A 21,235-nucleotide genomic window follows, 5' to 3' on the forward strand; every position below is an offset into this window, starting at 1 on the left:
CAAGGCGCCCTGAAGGATCCTTTATGTTGGTTAGCCAACAAAGTGCGTGATGGTCGGTCACTACTTTGAAAGGTCGACCGTAAAGGTATGGTCGAAACTTGGAAATTGCCCACACGATGGCGAGGCATTCTTTTTCGGTGGCAGAGTAGTTTGCCTCGGCCTTAGACAGTGCACGACTTCCGTAGGCAATTACACGATGTTGATTTTTCTGGACCTGAACTAGGACTGCACCCAAACCAACATTGCTAGCGTCGGTGTGTACCTCAGTGTCAGCATATTCATCAAAGTGCGCCAGAATGGGTGGTGACTGTAAGCGGCGTTGAAGCTCTAGGAACGCCTGTTGTTGCGGCGCTTCCCACTGGAACTGGACATCGGCCTTGGTCAGGTAAGTAAGGGGCGCAGCGATTTTAGAGAAGTTTTTCACAAAGCGGCGATAATACGCACATACTCCAAGGAAACGCCGAACTTCTTTCTGATCGCGTGGCGGCGGGAAGTTCGCGATGGCGACGGTTTTTTCAGGGTCCGGAAGGACCCCTTCTTGGTTCACGAGGTGACCCAAAAACTTCAACTCCTCGTAACCGAAGTGACACTTCTCGGCTTTTAGATGTTTGGTTTGGTTTATGGGGTTTAATGTCCCAAAGCGACTGAGACTATGAGAGACGCCGTAGTGGAGGGCTCCGGAAATTTCGACCACCTGGGGTTCTTTAACGTGCACTGACATCGCACAGTACACGGGCCTCTAGAATTTCTCCTCCATTCTCGGCTTTTAGAGTGAGTCCAGAGGATTTTATGGCCTGCAGCACCGCCTCGAGGCGACGAAGGTGCTCGTCAAAAGTTGGGGCGAATACGATCACATCGTCCAGGTATACGAGGCAAGTGTGCCATTTCAGGTCCACGAGTACTGTCCATAAGCCTCTGAAAGGTCGCTGGGGCGGAGCAAAGACCAAATGGCATGACCTTGAACTCGTACAACCCGTCTGGAGTGATGAATGCCGTCTTCTCGCGGTCCCTCTCGTCTACCTCTATTTGCCAGTACCCAGACTTCAAATCCATGGAGGAGAAATACTTGGCGTTGCATAAACGATCCAAAGCGTCGTCGATTCCGGGCAAAGGGTAAACGTCCTTTTTAGTGATGTTATTCAGTCGCCGGTAATCAACGCAGAACCGCAAAGTTCCGTCCTTTTTCTTTACGAGCACGACAGGTGCGGCCCAGGGGCTCCGAGACGGTCGAATGACGTCGATATCAAGCATTTCCTTTACTTGCGTGCTGATGGCGGCGCGTTCTCTAGAGGAAATACGGTAGGGTGACTGTCGCAGTGGTGGCGCCGTGTCGTCCGTAATAATCCGATGTTTAGCAAGGTGTGTCCTGCCGACGCGCGGAGACGACGCAAATGTGTGTCTGTAGCGATTGAGCAGGTCACGCAGCATGCCTTGTTGTTGTTGCGGCAATGTCTGATTAATGTCGTACTTGACGTCGACTATGTCCTCTGGATCCGGTCGTGAAACACGAGTCAGGCTTTGTCGCTTACATCGATGCCGTCACTGATACCAAGTGCGCACAAAGCCTGACTCGTGTTTCACGACCGGATCCAGAGGACATAGTCGACGTCAAGTACGACAGGTGCTGGTGCTCATTCAAGGGCGTCCGCAGAATTTTTTGCAGGGGGGGGCCCGATTGGCTGTTGGCGCCGGAGGGGGGGGGGGTTATGTTCGTAGCAAAAAGGCACTATTTGCGGAGTAAATTTATTTATTTATAAATAAATAAAATAAATAAGTAAAATACACACATCAAAGAAAAATTACAAACAGCAAATTAAAGCGTGGCTAGGAGAGATACATTGGAGTTTATCAACGAAGAAACAATTAAAATTAATAAAAATGCAAAAAGATACTATCACTTCGTGGAGAAGAGTGCTCAGTCTTGCTGCATACGGGTTCTCGACACACCCGGATTGATGACCAGCACACAGCACAATATGTTCACAAACACGCAACGACAGTCAGTCAGTAAACAGCAACTGTAGACGCCTCGGATTTTTCTGGGCGAATTGCGTGATGACACGGGTGATAAATTCATTCCTGTGCTTCATTACACGCTCTCGGTGCACACTCATCATACAAAGGCCGTCCAGTCTGTCGTTTGTCATCGTTGAGCGTAGCCACGTTTTCACTCTCCTCATTGTACTGAAGGAGCGTTCGACCGTACAGGTAGTAACTGGCAAAGCCAGAGCCACCTCAATGGCTTTTGCAACACCAGGGAAGAATGTCTTGGCTTGATGTAGAAGCTCGCAGTAAGTTATTTCTGATGGGTCCCCAGTTTTGTTGCACCACATCTCGTACCAAGAGATGGCCTCTTCCTTGAAGTTGTCGATGCCGTAAAAGCACTGGAGTTCTTCGGCGAGAACAGCGAACTCAACACGGCTCAAGTGCTTCATTTTTGATGGATGCAGCTGGAGAAGTTTGAAGCTCCTCTCATTGCTTTCAGAAAAGCGCCGAGCTAAAGAAGCAGTGAGGGAGTCCAAGTGCGGCACATATATTGCCACACGGTAGTATTCCTCCGGCGACTGAATCCCGTAGTTGTCTCTGTGGGCCTGACGAGAGACTTGTCTTGGCACAGATATCACCACATTTAAGTGATTGGCTGCCTCCCTTGCTGCATTCATGATGTTAGAGAACTCCTCTACAGCGTTCGTCCGGTGGCCGCGAAAAATACGTTGCAGCTCACTGATGTGGTCATGCACAGAATGGAAGTCCATGGATACACCTTGCAGAATGTTCGTAACTGGTTCGAGCCGAGCGCTGTACTTCGCTACAATATGCAAGCAGACGATGAAAGATGAGCTTGTTGTTGCGCAGTAGAGGATGTGAGCTCGTTGTCTAGTTGCAGCGTTCGAGCATGATTCCGTGGACGCGAGCTCCTCGAGTGCTTCGACTATGGCCACGTAATGCTGAGAGAAGATCCTAATAGACTTATATTTTGCAGACCATCTTGTCTCACACAGCATCGGAATGTTCGGCACCAATTTTCTCCGGAGTACGCTCTCGCGGAAGAAGTTTATGGTTTGTTTGATTATGCCAATTGTGTTTCGAATTTCAGAGACGTCGTTCAGATCGTTGATGACGAGATTTAGTTTGTGACTTGCACAGTGGAAAAATAGTGCCTTCGGGAACTGTTTTTGTATAATTTTGTTCACTCCAGCTTCTTTTCCAGCCATTGTAGAGCATCCATCGTACCCCTGTCCAACGAGGTTCGAAAGAATCAGCCCGACATTCGTCAAAAACTTCAAGATTGCCGCGGCGATGCAAGCGGAGTTTAATTGCTCCAGCTCTACAAATCCCAAAAACTGCTCTCGAACGCACACTTCGGCTCCCGCCTTGTCAATAAAGCGAACGCCTATAGACATCTGCTCTTTTCCTGAAATATCTGCAGTTTCGTCAGCAAGAACGGAAAAAGCAAACGCTTTGTTAGCTTCGGTAACTATCTGCTCTTTCAGGATGTCGCCACAGATTGTGATGATCTCGTTCTGGACGCGGACAGAAGTGTACTTGGCATTGCCAGCAGAAGAAGCGAAGTGCTCCTGAAGTAGAGTATCTCCAGCTTCTACACGAAAGTCAAGCAGATCATTGAAGACTCCACTATCGGACTGCTTGCCGCGAATTGGCAAGTCATGCGTCGCGCAAAAGACAATGGTGGAAACTATTGGAAATAGTTTCTCACGGTTCCTTTCAACTTGCGCGTGGAGTGCTCTGTTCAGCTGCTCTACAACGGGTAGCTGCTTGCCTTTCATCACATCCATAAAGTTCTGTGAGGCCGTCATTGCCTCCTGGTGCCATTGGGATTTTACGTGATCCCTGCACGCCTCGTGCATTTTTCTGTAGTTACTGAAAGCGCGCACGATAAAACTTCCTTGAGTACCCCGGTGAACACGTGGAGGAAAAATGACGCAAAAACGACAAATAGCGCCTTTCGCTGTCGCTGAGTACGCAAGCCAGGGGGCGTAATCTCCCAGCCATTGATGTCGAAAAGGCCTCTTTCCAGGTGTTACATCCTTCTTAAAATCGTATGTAACATTTGGTGACCATGGCTTAGTAAGAAGACGTAACTTCAAAAAGTCCGGTATGCCAGTGAGTTTAGCTTTGCCTAGAAACTCTCCTAAGTCATATTCTTGAGGCAAGTTATTTGTTTTCTTGATGTTGTCTCCGGACTTCGATCCCAAGCAAGGAGAAAGGGAATCGTCTCGGCTTACTGCGTGACCGGAGCTCGCTGGTGAAGTTCCTTCCATGGAGACGACGACGTCGGCTACTGTCCGGTGTGAAAGGTTGCATCGCTCTGGTCAAATCCGGACTTAAATCCCAAGAAAGGAGAAATGGAATCATCTCGGCCTGCTGCATTACCTGAACTCACTGTTGACAGAGTCCCTTCCATGGAGTCGACGACATCAGCTACTGTCCGGTGATAAAAGCTTGCATCACTCTGTTCAAATGCTACACCGTTGTCACATATCACACCAGAATCTGCAGGGGCGCATTTCGATAACGCTTCGTCAGACAACCGCTGACGCTTGAAGAAGCGCCGAATGTCCATCATTCGGAACCGCGCGAGACAAAGCTGGCTATGGAGTTCTTCGGGGTTGGTAGTGTTAAAAATATATACACATTGATTGAAAAAACGGTTGAATGCGTACGTTGAAAACAAAAAAATGACTATATATACAACGAAAACTTATTTACAAGATAAATGCACGCTCGCAGCTTCATACACCTCGCTCCATCTTGCTCGCGCAACCGCACAGTCGAGTATTTGCACACACACTACTCGCCGCTCGTCGTTTTCTCGTCCGCTGTCTTGATTGTTCTCAGCTTCGTTGACAACCGGCCACTAAAAATACCGAAGCACAAACACAGAGGCGCGCACACATGCAAGGGCCTACTTGCCGCAGTATCCCCGAATACGCACTGTTGGAGTTGAGGGTTCAGGACAGGAGTGCCGCTGAGCGAAGAGGTAGATGGCGAAAGGAGAATAGGTTTATTTACATTTTACATCGGTGGTTAGAAGTGAGACGATTCTGCCGCATCCGTTGTCGAGTTTTATATCCTTCTTGTTCCCTAAAGTCCCTAGGTTGAGGACGCCCTTGCCGGAGTGGGAGGGGCCTAGAGCTTTCACCTGTGCGCACACACACGACACTGCACTCATGGTCACGCCCCCTTCACATGTGGAGTCTGAGGGAAAGAAGGTTGTCGTCGAGGTAGCGTTGACGGCGGTAGGTGATGGCCTCCGGCCAGCCGAAGGTTTCTGCGGGTCACCGACATCTGTTGATCATCAAATGCCACCCGCCGCTCGAGGCCAGACGCGAGGTCACGAAAACGCCGAAAGTGGTTCCTCGTGCTTGGGTCGGAGATGAGGCCCGCCAGCTTGTCGCGGTGCTTCGGCACGCCAAAGAGCAACCGGAGACGAGGCCCTTTGTTCCCTGGCACGGTCACGGCAAATGGGGAAGATAACGTTCGTCTCCCCGAGGCGGCGGCGGCGTTCTACACGTGCAGGCACTTTGTGAAGGGGGTCTGGTTTTGTTCCTGCACTCCAACCGGGCAAACTCCGTAATTGAAGTCAGCTGGCACCTGGGTCCTCTCGGTGCTTGTGGTCCATGGCGGCAGGCCCGAAAGCAATCACCCTCAAGTCGCTAGCAGCCATACACAGTAGAAACAGGCCTGCTGGCGGCCACCCGGCGAGACTTGTTGTCGTCGTTCCTAATAGCACTTTGGGGGTGAAAGGAACGCCTCGCGACTTCCGAGGGGAAGGGACACTCGCCACTCCGGTCGGAAAATTTGTTTTGTGTGTTTTTATGGGGTTCAGAGCCCCAAAACGACTCAGGCTATGAGGGACGGAGTAGTACAGAGTTCCGGATAATGTCGACCACCTGGGTCTCTTTACCATGCACTGACATCGCACAGTACATGGGCGCTGTTGGGATTTGAGGCCCAGCCAGAGGTGACAGGCGAGCCAGGCGAGCCAGGCAGGCGCCATCGGGCTGCCTTGACCAAAGGCGCTGGCTTCCGGAGAAGATGCAAGGAACGCTGGTGTGGGGGCGCCTCTGGAGACTGCGTCGCCGTGAACAAAAGCAACTGCTAATCCCCTTTGCCGAAGATTCTGAAAGCGGCGCTTCTACCGAACTGCGCTCTCCCGTGGATCGGAGGAGACAGCGAGCGGCGGCGGCGCCAACTCATCGCCTGCTTGCCCTTGAGCAGCCCGACAAAGCGGGGGTGGACACGGCTGATTTGTCCCTCCCTCCTGAAGAATTCATCGGTGGCCGGATTGTGCACTGTCTGCCTCCGTGTGGCTATCTCTCTAGAGATCAAAGAAACAGGCACCCATCTCAAGACGCCTCGAAACACATGCTCGCCGGTGCCGCTGTAGGTCTGCAACGACGCGTCCCCGGACGCGGCACTTCGCAGATGTGACCCAAAGCTGGAAGCGGGGCAGCTTTTACTCTTTTTGCTGAGCGCACCGCCGCCCCTGGTGTGCGGCCATCACTCACGGTTAGAGTGAGTGATTTTCCAGGGGGGTGCAGCCGCCCCCCCTTGCCCCCCCCTCCGGACGCCCATGTGCTCATTGCTGAAATTAGTCAGGAGTACATCAACTTTGCCGACTTCCAGAAACACGACCGCCCGAGGTACTGCAATACCGCGGTCGAGAATCAAAAGTTGTTTACCCTTGACTATACCTTCAGTGTCTCGAATGGTATGCGAACCGACAGTCACCAGGATACTGGAGCGGGGAGCCACGGTCACTTGCTCCTCAGGAATATGGAGCGCCGACGGGAGGGCATCCGTGGTGTCAATGGCATTCGCTGTCGAAAACTGGACGGACTGGGACTGCAGGTCGATGATGGCTCCGTTGTCCGTTAGGAAGTCCATACCCAGGAGAACATCAAGAGAGCAATCAGCGAGGACAACAAACTTTGCAGGGAACGTTTGCCCTTGTACCGTGACCCTAGCCGTGCACATTCCTATCGGCGTAATCAAATGTCCCCCAGCGGTACGTAACTGCGGGCCGTCCCAAGATGTCATAACCTTTTTGAGCACAGCGGCGAATTATCTACTGAGCACAGAATAATCGGCACCAGTGTCAACTAAAGCAGTTACGGCTGTGCCGTCTACTGAAACGTCTAAATCGGCCGGTGGTGGCGTCTTGCGGTACAGTCGAGGAGTCCGGTCGCGGCTTTGGTGCGTCGAAGGGATGCGGCGTCGAAGAGAAGCGTCGTGGTTACGAGGAAGTGCGGCGGGTTGTCGGCTTGTCTTAACATGCTGTCGTTCGGGGGTCGTCGAGGACGGTGTGTTGCACGGCATTGACGATGTGTCTGGCGGCGTTGGAGGGTCTTGTTCTTGTCGTCGAGCAGCCGCACCTCCAGAGGCTGCCGCGTCTAGTTTCCCCTACGGGGACTTCTAGACTGGCCCTGGTCGCTGGGTCCCGGAGAACTGTAGCGGCGCGGAGATGGTGATCGCGACATGCGACGCTGGCCGGAGTCCGCATGGGAGATGTAATCTGCGATCTCCCTTGGTCGCTCTCCAGGCAGCGGACGGGGAGCACCGAAGGGGAACCCTCGAAGACCCATCTCCTTATATGGGCAGCGGCGCCAGATGTGCCCAGGTGCCCCGCAATGGTAGCACAACGGTCGATGGTCCGGGGTTCTCCAGACGTCAGTTCTGCGACGCCTAGGTCGCTGGACAATGTTCGACTGGGAAAGTGGAAGCTGAGGAGCGGCTGGCGTAGGTGCTTCATATCGTTGGGTCGAGGCCGGAAGGAAACGACTTGCGGCGGCAGCATAACTCAATGTTTGTGGCGGCGGTGGAGTGGCTGCCGGAAGCTGCGACGTACCTAATGCTTGTTCGACCTCCTCGCGAATGACATCTGTAAATGACGCAATCTGCGGCTGAGCAGGGGTGTGCTGCAAAGCCTTCGCCACCTCTTCCCTTACAATGTCTCGAATGACCTCACGCAGCGATTCTCCTGAGGTCATGGAGGTTCCCTCAGTACGGGTGCAGAGCATCGATACGTTAGTGCGCTCGTACTGTCGTGCCCGCATGTCGAGTGATTTCTCAATGGGCATTGCTTCCTTGACGAAGTCGTTTACTGTTGCGGGTGGACTCCGAACCAGGCCTGCGAAAAGCTGCTCCTTTACACCCTTCATCAGCAATCGCACCTTCTTCTCTCCGGCATGCTCGGGTCTGCGCGACGGAAGAGGCGTGTCATCTCTTCCACGTACACCATTACACTTTCGTTCGGAAGTTGGATGCGATTCTGCAGAAGAAGGTCGGCCTTCTCCTTGCGAAACGTACTTGTGAACGCCTGGAGAAATTCTGCTTTGAATGTCTCCCATGTTTGGAGGCAAGATTCATGGTTTACGTACCATGTCCTTGCGGAGTCTTCCAGAGCAAAATAGACATGGCGCATCTTTGAGTCCCCGTCCCAAGAATTGAATGTGGCCACCCGGTCGAACTGGTCGAGCCAGTCCTCGGCGTCCTCATGGGGTAGGCCATGGAAACGCGGCGGATCTCGTTGGTGGTGGAGAAGGACTGGCGCAGTTGATGCTGGAAGATTCATTGCAGCAGCGCCGGCACTCCTTGTTGACTTGTGGTCGGGGAGCAGCCCGAACTCGGGAGATAGGCCTTGTAGTCGGCGGCTGCCCTGGTGAACGGGCGTGTCTACCGGGGGTGGTCGACCTCTGCTGGAATCGCGGCTTGATGGGGGCGTCTGGTACATGAAAGATGTACCCCGCACCTCCACCAGATGTCACGTCGGTGTAAGACGCGCTAACGCTCAAGGCGGTTTGGAAGGCTCCCAAGAAAGTCCGGTGCCGAGTCCGACGGTGGCGAACTTCGTCCTTTTCGCTTGATGTCCGTCGTCGTCTTCAGTAGCGCTAGCGTCAATATTATGGCACAGTATTTCGGGAAAGCGGAATAAATAATAAAAAAAACGGCATCTACAAAAAGACAGGCAAAACTGAATACAGGCGTGAACAGGGGATTATCCCCGGGGCTCGTCTGAAAAGCACACGGTAGCGGGGGGTAACAATCTAAAAACTAAACAGAAAGCACTGACGTTGTATGAGAAACATAGCTAATAAGTGGCAACACTCGTTAAAGTTGGTCGTTAAAAATGGAGAAGAAAGTAGAACACAATATGAAACTACATAAAACACACAACAATATAACTGAAAACTTTCAAACTAAAGGAGTTGGAACAAAAAAACTTCTATGCTTTGTAATGTAAGCATAAGTTTTTCTTGAAACCTTCGACACTGTTTGCAAGCAGTAACGCGGCAGGCAGACGATTCCACTCTGTTGCTGTTTTAGGAATTAATGAATACTGATAGGATGTAGTGGGGGATACCTACTTTGCACGGATTATCGATGCGCGACGATACATATGTGGTGATGTGATCAGTGCATTTTTTTAAAATGGAATTGGTGTGGTAAATTTTGAAGAAAAGGCACAAACGGGAAATTTTTCTGCGCAACGACAAGGGTGCTAGTGATGAAGTTTCCTTCATCAGTGTTATGCTTGATAAATGACCATAGCCACCGAGAATAAAACGTGCGGAGCGATTTTGGACTGCTTCAAGGGCATTGGTTAATCCGCTGGTATGTGGGTCCCATACTGATGAGGCATATTTGAGTTTAGAGCGAACAAATGTTTTATAAAGAATTTGTTTCACAGATGGCGGTGCCATAGAAAAATTGCGTTTAATATAGCCTAGTATGCGGTTAGCGTTTGCGATAATAGAAATAATGTGTTCATTCCAGGTCAGGTTTGATGGTAGAATAACGCTGAGGTACTTATAAGATCTTACTGATGTTAGTGAAGCATAATTAAGAAAGTAAGAGGAAGGGCGTACAATTCTGCGGCGTGAAAAACTCATTACTTTACATTTTGTCGTGTTAAGTGTCATATTCCATGTTCGGCACCAATCGGAAATAACATTAAGATCACCTTGAAGTACAGCTATATCGTTAGTGGTCTTTATTGCCCGGTAGACGACACAATCGTCAGCAAACAGTCTGACTGAAGAGTTAAGATTGTTTGGTAGATCGTTAATGTAGATGAGAAATAAAAGAGGGCAGAGCACGGACCCCTGTGGGACACCTGAAGTTACAGGAAGTGATGACGACATGTAGCCATTAGCGCGCACGAACTGGGAGCGGTCAGTTAGAAAGCATTCAATCCATGCTAGTACATTCGGGTCAATATTAAGTTTACTCAGTTTTTAAAGAAGAACTCTATGAGACACTTTATCAAAAGCTCGCCTAAAATCCAAATATACGCAATCAATGTCGAACCCTTCATCAAGTAAATAATGAATTTCGTTTGTAAACGCAACTAATTGAGTTTCGCATGAGAAATGTTTTCTAAAACCATGCTGAGAGGAAGAAAAAAATGACATCGATTCTATAAAGCTTGCTAAGTGAGAGAAGATGACGTGTTCCATGATTTTGCATGATATAGAAGTTAAAGATATTGGTCGATAGTCAGTTGCCACTTGTTTATCACCGGATTTATGAAGCGGAACAATGCTGCCAATTTTCCAGTCGTCAGGCGACATCCCAAGCAGAAGTGAATGTTCAAATATTTTATATAATGCAATCCCGGAATATGTCTTAGTGCTTTTTAGCACTTTGCTACTGATATTGTCTGGGCCACAGGAAGAAGACAATTTTAAGCGGTCTATTACATTTAACAAACCATCATAGTCAAATATTATTGAAACCATCGGAAATTTAGAAGCAGTGTTGTATATGGGAAGAGGCGAATTAGGGTCATGAGGAAAAGCTTCGGCGAAGGTATTATTTAGAACGTTGGCGCATTCATTGGTAGACACAATTTTGGACTGTGAGTCGAGCAGTGATATTGCTGTGTTTTGTGGATATTTGATAATGCTCCAGAATTTTTTGGGATTGTTTGATAGAACCGATGGCAGTGTTACGTTAAAAAATTTTTGTTTTGCCTCCTTCAGTGCTTTCTTATAAGTACAGATGGCTGACTTTAGAGCCGACCAGTGCTCCTGGCGTTCAGAATATTTCGCTTTAGAGAAGAGCCTTCTCTTTCTGTTGGCGAGACGTTTCAGTGCCTGGTTCTACCGTGGGCGTATCGGTTAGTCACTATAGTTTTGCGAGGAATGTGTAGGTTTACTAGGTCAAGAATCTTATTTTTGAATATCATCCAGTTCTCATTAACCGATCGTTCTTCAAATTCGTCAATAAAAGGGCCAAGAAAGACTTCAAGAGCATGGTTAATGGCGGAAAAATTAGCCTTAGAATAGATGTAGATGGTCTTCTTTTTGTTTCGCGATGTAGCTGCTGGGAGGTTTAATGTAATGTGCAACAACATATGGTCACTTATTCCAGGCATATACCTTATACTAGAAACTAAATCCGGAGCAGTGGCAAGTAATAGGTCCAGTATGTTGGAGCTGGAACATGTCACCCTGGTTGACTCTGTAATTACTTGAACCAACGAAAAATTCGAACAAAGCATAGCAAAATTTCATGACTCGGACGACCCATTACTTTCAATACTAGAACAGGATGTTACGGTGGTCTTTCATTTCTCTTCTGTGTGCCTGGTTTATGTTGCATCCCATATGTATACATTCTATTTGATATATTCATTTCATCTCTCGTATGCTGGTGAATATGTTGCTGGATGTATTTAATGAGGAGGTCCCATTGCAGTCTTTACCTTCGGGACCTCCTTCTGCATGATATTGCCACGCGCCTAACGCGCCGCGCGGCCTCCGCGCTGAGTCGAAGACGACGACGAAGCGGCGGTGTGCTCTCGTGGCGCGCTGTTCTGTTCTGTGTCGTGGAAGCTGGCTCCATAATTAAAAGAAGGCTCCCGGTCTTGGGTTCTTCCCGACGTCTACCTTCACGGCTCCTCTGGTCGTGACACTGGTGGAGGTGCGGCCGATCCTCCCTACTCCTGAGGACGACTCGACGCGTCCGCCTCTTATGACCACCCCTGTCCATCGTGCCAGCCGGAGGATCCGCGGCCTGTCCCCCGAGGCCCTTCCTATTGTAAACGCGCCTTCAACTACCACTCCACTCATGGCGACGCCACTGCTAGCCCTGCCTACGACTGTCCCTGCAGCCAGCCCCACCTATCTCACCCTTCAGACTCCACGCACGCCTAAGCCCTTTCACGGCGACCTGTTTGAAGATGCCGAAGACTGGTTGGCTCAATACGAACGGGTCGCGACCTTTAACTGCTGGGACGACGCTACAAAGCTGCGTAACGTTTACTTCGGCCTTGAAGACTCTGCACTAACGTGGTTCGAAAACCATGAGACTACTTTCTCTACGTGTCCGGACTTCCGACGTCAGCTCCTGAGTACGTACGCCAACAGCGACCGACGGGAGAGCGCAGAGCGTGCACTGTCCTCTCGAATTCAGTCTCCCAATGAGGGTATTGCCATGTACGTCGAGGATGTGAAGCGTCTTTGCGATCGCGCCGATCCGGCCATGCCTGAAGAAAAAAAGCTGCGGCACCTGATGCGCGGCGTAAAAGAGCAGCTCTTTTCCGGCCTCGTGCGGAACCCGCCCAACACCGTCGCGGAGTTCCTGGCCGACGCCGTGCACATGGAGAAATTGCTGCGGCAAAGATCCCACCAGTACGACCGGGAACTGCGCCAAACGTCGACTCTATCAACGTTGGACCGGTTCGACCATGATCCCAGGACGAATTCGGACTCCCTTCGCGAACTCATCCGTTCCGTGGTCCGCGAGGAGCTGCAAGCCACCTTTGCCCCTCGCGTCGATTCCGTCACCAGCGTCATCCGCGAGGAAGTCCGACAGGCACTCAGGGCACAAGACGCTGCAGCTGTGCCGTAGCCGCAACCGACCCCATACGATCCCGCGCCGTACCCGACTCCTGTCCAGCCAGTCACGTACGCGGACGTCGTGCGCCGCGCGGCCCCATCTCCTGGGCCTTCGCCTTACACCGCTCCATTGGTCGCGGTGCACTCTGCCCAGCCGACTCCTTACTGGGCGGATCGGCGCCAGGCACCGCGGAAGACTGACCTCTGGCGCACTCCGGATCACCGCCCGCTCTGCTACCACTGTGGTGAGGCCGGCCATCTCTACCGGCGGTGCCCCTATCGCGAAATGGGACTACGCGGTTTTTCTGTCGACAGCCCCCGTCCACGCCCTGGAGAGCGCCCTCAAGACATCGCCGAGTATGTCACCCGCCAGCGTAGTTCACCATCTCCTCCGCGCCGCGAGTCGCGATCGCCCTCTCCACGCCGGTCTTCGCCCTCTGGGTCCCGTTTCGCCTCGGGACAACGTGGTTCCTCGAGCCCTCGTCGGGAGAACTAGCTCCGGCGGCCTTTGGAGGCGAGGCCGCCGAACGCCGTTCCGACGCAAAGCTTCCACCGCCGCAGCAACTGAATCGCCCCGACGTCGCACGCCGCATCGCTGCACAGTTTTCCCTGACGCGCCTTTCGTATCGCCGCGATGCCGCAACCCCAATCGCCGACCCGCTTCCGCCGCCGCACCGACCCAATCGCCCCGACGCCGAACGCCGCATCGCCGAAGAGCTTCCCCCAACGCGCCGCTTGAATCGCTCCGACAGCGCAACCCCAGTCGCCGACCAGGTTCCGCCGCCGCACCGACTGAATCCTCCACAACAGCCATCGACGGGCCGTGCTGAAGGCAGGGTCTCCTTGGATATCCCTGTTCTCGTCGACACAAAGGAGGTCAGCGCGTTGGTTGATACGGGCGCAGATTACTCTATCCTTAGCGGACGCCTTGCGACGGCCCTGAAAAAAGTGACGACACCCTGGGACGGTCCCGACATACGCACGGCAGGCGGACATCTTGTCGCACCACTCGGCATGTGTGCGGCCCGGGTTACGGTTCGAGGCTGCACATTCGTTGCCACTTTTGTCGTTCTCCGCGAATGTTCTCGCGATGTCATCCTTGGCATCGACTTTCTTCGCGAGCACGGTGCGATCATAGACCTCCCGAACCGCTTGGTGACGTTTTCTACCGCAATGGCCACAGAAGAGCCTGCGCACCAGGGTTCTCGGTCCGCCCTGCGAGTCGCCGACGATAACGTTACGGTGCCACCACGTGCCAGCATTCTCACGAGAGTTACCTGCGACGAGCCACATAGGGGACTCCGGGTTGTCGAGCCTAATGTCTCCCTCGTACTCACTAAGGGGGTTGCGGTGGCACGGGGCCTTGGATCCTTTCATGACGGTTGTACAGAGGTCCTTGTCACCAACTTCTGCAACGAACATCGACATCTGTTCCGTGGCACAGCCATCGCTTACGTCGACCATGTTCAAGAAGTGGCCGAATGCTTTGCTTGTGCGGAGGACACACCTGGAGCTGACGCCGAAGCGGTCACCAGCGTAGACATAAATTCTGGCCTTCCACCCACTGAAAAGAGGCAACTCCAGGACCTCTTGCGGGAGTTTGGTGCGTGTTTCACGTCGTCGTCCAAAGTGCGCCAAACGTCGATAGTTAAACACCGCATTATCACGCATGAAGGAGCCCGACCAATCCATCAGCAGCCCTATCGTGTGTCCCCTCGTGAGCGAGATGCTATTCAAACACAGGTCGAAGAGATGCTCACAGACGGCGTCATCCAACCGTCAAGCAGTCCGTGGTCGTCTCCTGTCGTCCTCGTGAAAAAGAAAGACGGGACACTACGGTTCTGCGTCGACTACAGGAAGCTGAACAGTGTGACCAAGAAAGACGTGTACCCGCTCCCGCGTATCGACGACTCCCTCGACCGACTTCGTCAAGCCAAGTACTTCTCTTCGGTCGACCTCAGAAGTGGTTATTGGCAGATAGAAGTTGATGAGAGGGACCGTGAGAAAACCGCCTTCATTACACCAGACGGGCTGTATGAATTTCGCGTCCTCCCATTCGGGCTCTGCTGTGCTCCTGCCACGTTCCAAAGAATGATGGACACCGTTCTCACCGGTTTGAAGTGGCAGACCTGTCTTGTTTATCTTGACGATGTCATCATTTTTTCCGCAACGTTCACGAAACATCTGCACCGCCTCAGGACTGTCCTCAAAGCCGTTCGATCCGCCAACCTCTCCCTCAAACCAGAAAAATGCCACTTTGGGTTCACCGAATTGAAATTCCTTGGGCACGTCATTAGTGCTGACGGAATCCGCGCTGACCCAGAGAAGCTTGCTGCCGTTGCTGCCTTTCCGGTCCCCTCCCACAAAAAAGCAGTCCGACGTTTTCTGGGCCTGTGCTCCTATTATCGCCGCTTCATTAGAAACTTCGCCCAGCTCGCCAGCCCTCTGACGCTCCTAACCCGTGATGACACGTCATTTTCCTGGGGCAACGAACAACAGACTGCCTTCGACGAGTTACGACGCCTACTCCAATCACCGCCCATCCTGGCACATTTCGACGAAGATGCCGATACGGAGGTGCACACGGATGCGAGCAACGTCGGTCTGGGCGCCGTTCTAGTTCAGCGGCAAAACGGTGTCGACAAAGTAATTGCCTACGCCAGCCGCGCACTGTCGCGTGCTGAGTTGAACTACTCTACCACGGAAAAAGAATGTTTAGCGGTAGTCTGGGCCGCCGCCAAGTTCCGCCCATACCTCTATGGCAGACCGTTTCGTATCGTCACCGACCAGCACTCGCTGTGCTGGCTGAAAAATCTAAAGGACCCTTGCGGCCGCCTGGCACGTTGGGCATTACGCCTGCAGGAATTCGATTTCACCGTCACCTACAAGTCAGGCCGGAAACACACCGACGCTGATACCTTGTCACGCGCTCCCGTCGAACCTCCTCCGCAAGACACCACCGACGATGATAGCTTCCTTGGAGCGGTCAGCACATCTGAGCTCGTTTCCAGACAGCGTGCCGACGCCGAGCTCCGTCTGCTCATCGAACATCTCGAAGGTGGGTGCCCTGAAATACCACGAAACCTAGCTCGTGGACTATCGTCGTTCTGCCTGCGGAGAGGGGTGCTTTATAAAAAGAACTCTACTTCAAGTCCGACAACTTACCTGCTCGTCATGCCGTCTGATCTGCGGGATGAAGTCCTCCTTGCCTGCCATGATGAACCGACTTCCGGTCACCTTGGAGTTACCCGCACCTTATCCCGAATCCGGCAGAACTATTACTGGCCCAACCTAACTTCAAGTGTGAAGCATTATGTCCGGACATGCCGGCAATGCCAGCGGCGGAAAAAACCCGCGCTCAAGCCTCCTGGACTGCTTCAGTGCATCGAGCCGCCACAAATACCATTCGACAAAGTCGGCATGGACCTTCTGGGGCCATTTCCTCTCTCGTCGTCCGGCCACAAGTGGATCGTAGTCGCCACAGACTACTTGACCCGCTACGCTGAAACGAAGGCCCTTGCGCGAGGTACTGCCGCCGAAGTTGCCCACTTCTTTATGCACGACATCGTGCTTAGACACGGCGCCCCATCGGCCATCATTACTGACCGAGGCAAGGCGTTTACAGCCCGACTCCTACGTGACATCTTAGCGCTTAGCCATACTGCTCATCGACCAACAACAGCTTATCATCCCCAAACCAATGGTCTAACGGAACGGCTCAACAAAACATTGGCGGACATGATCTCGATGTACGTCGACGTTGAACACAAAACCTGGGATGAGGTCTTGCCGTACGTCACCTTCGCATATAATACCGCGACGCAGGAAACCACCCAGTTCACCCCGTTCCGTCTCGTGTATGGCAGAGAGGTCCGCATGATGCTAGACGCCATGCTGCCGTACAGCGACGCAGAGCTTCCCCCTGAAGCTGGCCACTTCGTGGAGCAAGCAGAGCAGGCCCGTCAGCTGGCCCGCTTGCACATCAAGGACCAGCAATCCGCCGATGCCCGACACTATAACCTTCGGCACAGGGACGTGCACTACGAGCCGGGCGACCACGTGTGGGTGTGGACACCAGTGCGCCACAAGGGATTGTGCGAAAAGCTTTTAAATAGGTATTTTGGCCCGTACAGAGTCCTGCGCCGCCTGAACAGCGTCAACTACGAGGTTGTCCCCCATGGAACTGTGGTCGCCGGCCCTCAGCGTCAACGGCCTGAAATCGTGCATGTAGTGCGCTTAAAGCCGTACTTTTCGCGTGACTGAGCGCTGTGTTCACGCTGTTTCGTACCTTTTCCCCTTACCCCACGTGTGAACTTGACTCTCCCTGCATGTCATCTAGCGCGCACTGTATAGTTCACCTCACCCCCAGTTTTTTTTTTTGTTCCTCCTCCCCTCACTGTACATATCCCATTCCACATCGAGACGATGTTTGCTTTCGCGGGGGGGGAATAATGCCACGCGCCTAACGCGCCGCGCGGCCTCCGCGCTGAGTCGAAGACGACGACGAAGCGGCGGTGTGCTCTCGTGGCGCGCTGTTCTGTTCTGTGTCGTGGAAGCTGGCTCCATAATTAAAAGAAGGCTCCCGGTGTTGGGTTCTTCCCGACGTCTACCTTCACGGCTCCTCTGGTCGTGACAATATTCTGGACTTAGAAAATGTATAAGCGAATAAAGACTGATTCTGATTCTGATAGATAGGGCATAGCCGATCTGCTATGTTATCCTATGGTGCCGGACACTGCTACTAGTGCCAAAAATGTGAAGGTGCCCGTTCACAAATCACATTCTGCTTCACCCTTCGACAGCTGGCTGACCCAAATGGAGCGTTCGACACGTCGGTTATGCCAAGCGTAATAATCTGCCTAAGCATGTTGTGACCATGTTCTGGCGCCTTTTAAAAAAGATATAAACAACCATATATGGCTTTCCCCTCTCACTCTCAGGAAATTTGCTGCTGTTGAAGCCCTATGATGGGGCCTTCCTGACACCCCGTCAGCAGGCATTCAAACATCTCATCAGCCAAGTTCAGCTAGCTGTAAAATAAGGTTTTGGGAACAACGTAGTCTGTCGGTGGGTATATACCTATAAGGCCAGCCAAGTATGGCATGTGTCGGAGCTCTTGTTTGCTGCAGTACTTCCATGTGCATTTGCTGCGTAGAGATGTAGCGTTCCAATTCCATCACGTGACCTTGCAATGTCATAGACCTGATTGATTGTACCTACGCGTCTTCTCAGGAATGGGCTCCTTATGCTTATCGCTTACAGCCGGGTCATTAATTTGTTCTGCTGCTAACAGCGTTAATCCGTCTAATCCTGTGAAGCCGACTAGTAGCCCCTTTTTTAAGCCGAAGTGGATATTTTTTAATCTATACAATGTAAATTTTAGTCTATCTATATTGTATTATAAATCTACTAAGCAGGCGAATAAAGTTCCTATAGTAGTTCCTCTTGCACCATGAGTTGTATTGCACGCTTCTACGTTTCGAGGCTTAATTCTGCCTCCTTCAAATGTACCTGAGAGAGGTGTCGCTGCGGTTTCCTAAACAGCCAAACGTCGTGATTCAACCACAATGTTTTTTTTATCTCATCAGCGTACCATGCCTCACGTTCTCTTGACGATTTCAGTACACTAAGTCTTCTTTCCTTTTTCCTGCAGAGGACAATTCAGGATGGCAGTTGAGCATGCAACAATGCAGATTGCATTAGAGGAACTTGATTCGCATGAACTAAAATGTGCAATTACAGGTGAAAATATTGTCATTAATATATCTCTCACACGAGCAACCCTTCGCATGTGAGGCTGTCACAAAAATCAGCGTGCATTTGGAAAGCCGGAGCGGCTTGAAAGGAACCTTCCGCGCGCGCGCCGGAGACAATTCGAGAACCTTGCAGAAAATCTTACTCATCGCTGACGGAGAGCGCGTAACCTTTATGTGTTGAGTGATGCCCTCTCCACTTCGCGCCGGGTTGGAAACAAGTGACCCGAGCTTACTGGAAGCCTCTTTCCGCGCCTGAGCAATGGCAATGCGCGCAAGGCGGGAGAGTGAAAGACGCAAATGTATTGTGCGCGCTATGTTAGTGTTCGCGCCTTCCTTGGCTGTTCATTTCTTCGCGCCAAGGAAGGCGCGAAGAAATGAACAGCCGCGGCACGCCGCCTACACGAAGTACATCTAGCGCCGTCGTTCTGCCCAAGTCGTTAACACTTCGGAGAAGCGCTCCCGCACGACTTCCGGGTCGGCACCACTAGCGCAGCCAAGGACCAGCGGACCAGGGCGCGGCAGTCTTGGGGACGGCTCCGCCGTAATCCTGTGTGCCGTCGGACTGTCGCAGTGCCCGGTGAACAAATTGTGCTTTGTATTTGTCTCTATCGTGATTCGGATCCTTTAGATGCAGGATCAATCTTGCATAGTTCATATCTTTTCTGTTACTTTGCATGTGTCGCATTGTGCTGTGGATCCCTTTGCATGTGTTCGTAAGAGTGATTTAGAAATTCCTCTCTATCATGCCTTTGGTATGTAAAGTTCGTTTTGTTTGTCAACCACTGACTCCCACCCAGTTTCTGGCTCGCGACCGGCGCCAGACCGCACCTCTTTGTCACTTAGCGGCCGGTTTCTAGCTGAGCTTACCACGCTGAGTCGAGAGGATCTCCAAAGAGAGCGAAACTGCTACGACCACTGCAACCCTAAAGGTGTCGGGAGTGCACGCAACAGGTGCGCATTGGTGACAATTCTACCGTCAGCGGTGAGGTTGTCTGGAGCATGTAAGAGCAAAAAACGGAGCACGAGTCTGAAAGAGGTTACTAAGTGGCGGCAAGAGAATGTTAAGAAGCAGGGCGATCTTGTCAGGTGCCGCGCTGAAGTGGTTAGGTGAGGTTCAGAGAGCAGGGCTATGTGTGCAATGGAGTTCAGGCTGAGAATGAAGCTCAAGGAGGCAGCTGAGCTACGCCTTCAAAAAGATATGACGGGAGTTCAGCTGGCGAAATGAGTGAACCAAAAGTATAAAGAGGTCCAAGAAGAAGCTGAGAGAGAAAGAAAGGAAACGTGACGAGGAATAGAGGTCTTCAGAGGCCGCTGAGAGAGAATGGCAGAGGAGACAGGAACCAGAGATGCTCTCGTTGGAGCGAGAGAGAGAATGACACAAAAAAAACGTGAAGAGAGAGAGAATGGGGCAGGTGGCAAGAAGGAACCTCTCGTTAGAGACATGATGAGAATAGCAGAGCAAAGAACAAGGCAGCGAAAGAGGATTTAAACGAGAAAGCAATCCTTGTGAGAAAGCGTGCTGAAGTTCAGCGGTTGAGGAACATCAGTGAGACTGTGAAGCGTACCCCCGGCGAGGCTGAGCGCGAGTGAACAGATTAATTGGCAATTACAGAAGAGGTTGAGGTACTTTCATAGTTCAGAGTTTAGTTGTGGAACATTGTTCCTGAAACTGCAATTATTTCGATTGAACAGCTGACCGGCCACACACTTTCTCAGGAAGGTAAGAACATGTAGGTAAGGTTGAAAGCACTGGAAAAAATGTTAGCATGCCTTATCATTCGGAGTACACAACCAGGAAGTTTTGAAGCGAAAGCTTCACTGCTGGACCTCGTGCTTCAATCTCCGGGTGCCTAGTGTTGACCTTCAGCTGAGTTAGAGGTGAAACCACGAAAAAAAGAAAAACAAATTGAATCAATGTTCATGACTGGGATTCGAACCCGCGGCAGCGCGAGCAGATCTACCGACCCATTTCTCTCACCAGCTGCTAGAACATGTAATTTTGTCCTCTGTTAGTTAACTCCCTTGAACCAAATTCATTTATTAACTCGTCTCAAGAAATCATATTCATGTAAAACGCAGCATATATTCTTCACCCACAAACTCCACGCAATTTTGGACCTTTCATCTCGTGCCGACAGTGTTCTTGTAGTTTTCTGTAAACACATCAACAAGGTTACCACGAGCTCTTTCTTAACAAATTAAAACCGCTAAATATTTACAACTGTCTTCTCAATTAGACTTATTTTTTCGTAACTAATTGCTCACAATTTGTTGCCAATAGCGGCCATAACTCCTCGCTAACCCATGTTCATTCTGGTGTACCACAAAGATACGTTCTTGGGCCACTTTTTTCCTTATGTGCATAAATGACCTTCTCTCCACATAATACTAACAAACTGCAAAGCCAAGCACGCATCTCATACAGATTCTGGCCCCATGATTTACTACCTAAATAACACTGCTGTGGAATCCGCTTGCGCCTCCTACAAATACCTCGGACTATATATAACAAACAATTTATCCTGCGCTATAACATTAATTCTATCAAATAATGCTAATCGCAAGCTTGGCTACCTCCGCCGTAATTTTTGCAGTGCGCCATCTTCCAGT

Source organism: Amblyomma mixtum, chromosome 1, assembly GCF_055824585.1.
Source record: "Amblyomma mixtum isolate Tamu chromosome 1, ASM5582458v1, whole genome shotgun sequence".
Classification (NCBI taxonomy): Eukaryota; Metazoa; Arthropoda; class Arachnida; order Ixodida; family Ixodidae; genus Amblyomma; species Amblyomma mixtum.